Source organism: Dipodomys merriami, unplaced genomic scaffold, assembly GCF_024711535.1.
Source record: "Dipodomys merriami isolate MVZ:Mamm:240054 unplaced genomic scaffold, mDipMer1.0.p SCAF_24, whole genome shotgun sequence".
In the NCBI taxonomy this organism is placed as follows: Eukaryota; Metazoa; Chordata; class Mammalia; order Rodentia; family Heteromyidae; genus Dipodomys; species Dipodomys merriami.
Genome location: NW_027203826.1, coordinates 609,624 through 612,822, shown reverse-complemented (window position 1 = coordinate 612,822; position 3,199 = coordinate 609,624). Strand labels below are relative to the sequence as shown.

Sequence of the window (3,199 nt, the reverse complement as noted above, 5' to 3'; positions counted from 1 at the left end):
ACAAAGCACTTTATGAATACAACGCATCTGTATCAGTGTAGTCCTTTCAACATTCAGGCCCCTCTTTGACTCACCACTTTCCTTACTTTTCATAGTTTTGTGGTATATGTAATGGGTTTAATTTACTTTATAGTTATTTTCAAGGTGGTGTGCAGAGGGATTTCAGTTACATGAATCAGATGAGTACATTTCCTTTCTACAATGTCTTCTGTTCCCCTACTCTCTCCCAATGAGCTTGAATATGTTCTGCCCCTTTCTCCCTTCATTTGTCGGCCCTTGTACCCTCCCTCGTCTTTGATGCACCCAATTCTTGGTACTGACATTTCTGAGCTTTGACCTAGTATTTCTAATGATTATCCTATTTGGGCAACATCACTGGCTGCAATGGTGGAGCAGGAGGGCTCCCATAATGGAGCCCACAATCATGTGGAAGGTAAGTTTCTTGCCAGCATAGAGAAGGGCAGCCACTACGAAGTGCACCAGATGTACCAGACCCTCTTGTTTAGGTATATGTCCTAGAGCAAGAACACCGAGGCCCAGGAACTCACATACTCGGGAGCACTGCTGTTCTTACAAAAGTGTGCCAGCAGACTTGTCCATGTTGGAGTCCCTGGAGAAGGAAGAATTGGATGTAGTGTCTGGCTAGGGTGTTCAGTTTGAAGGATCCCAATTCTGCAGAGCCCTGAAGTAGTCTATCAGGGGTTCCTGGGAATGGGGCCACCCCTGGCTCCATCCTCTGCAGGCCCTATCCCTGTTGAAAGGGCAGGACTACTGTGAATCTTGATTCCAATTTTGCTTCTTAGATGGTGAAGGCTTCACCCACATGCTGGTGGACGACTCCATGACCCATTGCTTCCGCAGCAAGCAGACGTGTTCGTGGTCCAGGCAGTGCTGCAGTTTCTTTATTGGAAAAACAATAGCAGGGCATTGGTAGTCTTCACCATGTAAGTACAGAAGCACTGTCCATCGAGGACGGCCTCCCTTTGTCCAGCCTCTGTTCCACTTCATCGGGTTCCTGCTGCTTGCTGTGGATGACGGCAAGCTGACTGTGTCCACTGTGCTGTGTGAGCAGTGCCAGCCCTCCCTGCGCAGGGACCCAATGTATGACACGTACCTCGCCAGAACCGGACAAGACAGCTCTCCTTCATGATGCTGCTCAAGCTTACATCTTCCTGTGGAGGCTTTCTCGGCAACCTGCTCAGCAGCCTCCTGGGCTCTTTGGAGCAGGAAGGGGAGGAGAGGCAGGATGGCAGCAGCCCCATGGAGCAGCACTGAGCTGCCCTACTGCTTGGAGATGCCCATGGGCAGCACCACCAGCACGGTTACCATGCAAGGCCTAGACTCAGGCCCTGTGTCCACCGCGATGCGCGGGCGCCACCTTGTGGATCCCGTCCCTATGCAGTGTGGTGGCTGAGTGCTGCCACGTGACCGAACCCAGAACATGGGCCAGAATCCTGTGCCTGGGTCCTTTCAGATCACCCACAATAAAGCACAGAGCTTGCTGCAACACCCCGCTGCCTTACTGTCTCTAGGTCCTTGGGGAGGGCTGCGGGGTGTCACAGCAGCTTCGTGCCGGGGATTGGACAAAGTGTACCCTGTTTGCCCGAAGTCCCATTCCTGCTGTCCAGTGCAGCTTAGTGTAAGATTGCAGCTGTGGCAACCTGGGATAGGCAACCCGGGGCCACTGGCTCCCGCACTTAGTGGGATTTTTAGTATCTTGTCACCCACGGGCTATTCACAACCATGGTTCGTTCCCATCTATGTGGTGCACTTGGGCCTCCAGGCCTTGGGCTCCCTAGGGTGGTGGTAGTGGCCAGAAATGTGCAGGTCCTTGGATGTGATGCACACAGGCCCTGAAGGCCATCCTGGAGATGCCCCTCCCCACTCTGTACCTTACTCCACTATTCAAGCTACTGGGGATGCCATCCTTCTTGTTGCAGTATTTATTCTTATTGGGTGATGGATTTCTTTGGCCTAATATATTAGGACTTTAACAAATACCCAGAATGAGCAGATCTGTCCTCTGTCACTGATAGTATCCCATGGTGCTAGAACTATAAAGTGAAACACTATTTTTTCACAACTAAAATGAGAGTGTGGATGAATCCAATGGTCCTGCATACTTTGCTGTAAACACAACTCACCAAGGCTGTCAGATGGTGACTGAATAAATCCTTTGCATGGGGGGTGGGGGGAGAAAGATTACACAATTGAACCTCTCCATGTATTTTAATCAATTAGTTTGTAAACATCTGTATATATTATCCAGTGTGTTTGCTTACAGATTTATAGGTACATTCTAGTTACCACAAATGAGGGAAACTATGCAACCTTTGTTTCTCTGTGTCTGGCTTACTACATACACTTAGATAGTAGAGTAACAATGAGGAATCATCTAAGCTCTCTTTATCCAAACAGAAATTTAGGACCCTAGCACACACTTCACCTCAGGAGAGTAACATCAAGTAAACTGTAAACAGAAACACATACTTCTTTTTTAAAGTAAGCAGATCCAAGTTTATTAAATTTAATTTCAGTTGTATGAAATTTTGGTATAGCTTCTTCCTTTCTTCCTCTTGTCGGTATGGTCTCTGGCTTTTCTTTTTATGTTTTTTCTTTAGGTGTCTTAAATACTTTTATTGTTATTTTTATGGTGTTATACAGAGGTGTTACCTTTTTCTAAGTCAGGTAATGAGTACATATCATTGTTTGGACACAAAAATCACAGATTATAAACAAAAATTGACATATTGGACTTCAGTTGAGTTTTTGGTTTTACTCTTTAAAAGATGATAAGAATGCAATCAATCTAGAGACTAGGAGAAAATATATGTAAAACATTACAATTAAACATTTTTATGCAGAAAAATATTTTTAAATCATTTTGTGATTTCCTAATAAAAAGAGGGTTTAGATGAAATTTTCACCAAAGGAAATAAATAGCAAATTATCATACCAAATCATAAAGATATGCTAATCAAGATGAAATTCCAATATACATAACTTTTTATATTGTTTCAGGAGCCAAGCAGTTGAGTTTACTACAAGAGTAGGAACAGGAGAGGCTCAGGAGAAATAAAGTTCATTATATCCACAACTCCCAGAGACAGTTGGGTCCCAAAGATCATATCTCACACATGAAAATGACACCAGGATGGCAAAGAGGCAGATGATAGGAATGAGGAGAAGGTGTGGGCCA

General features: G+C 45.2%; 1 pseudogene; it reads left to right on the top strand.

Annotated features, from left to right (window-relative positions):
- The first annotated feature begins 384 nt into the window (after window positions 1-384).
- On the top strand, window positions 385-1,275 carry LOC138835479 (Golgi to ER traffic protein 4 homolog pseudogene; annotated as a pseudogene).
- The last annotated feature ends 1,924 nt before the right edge of the window (window positions 1,276-3,199 follow it).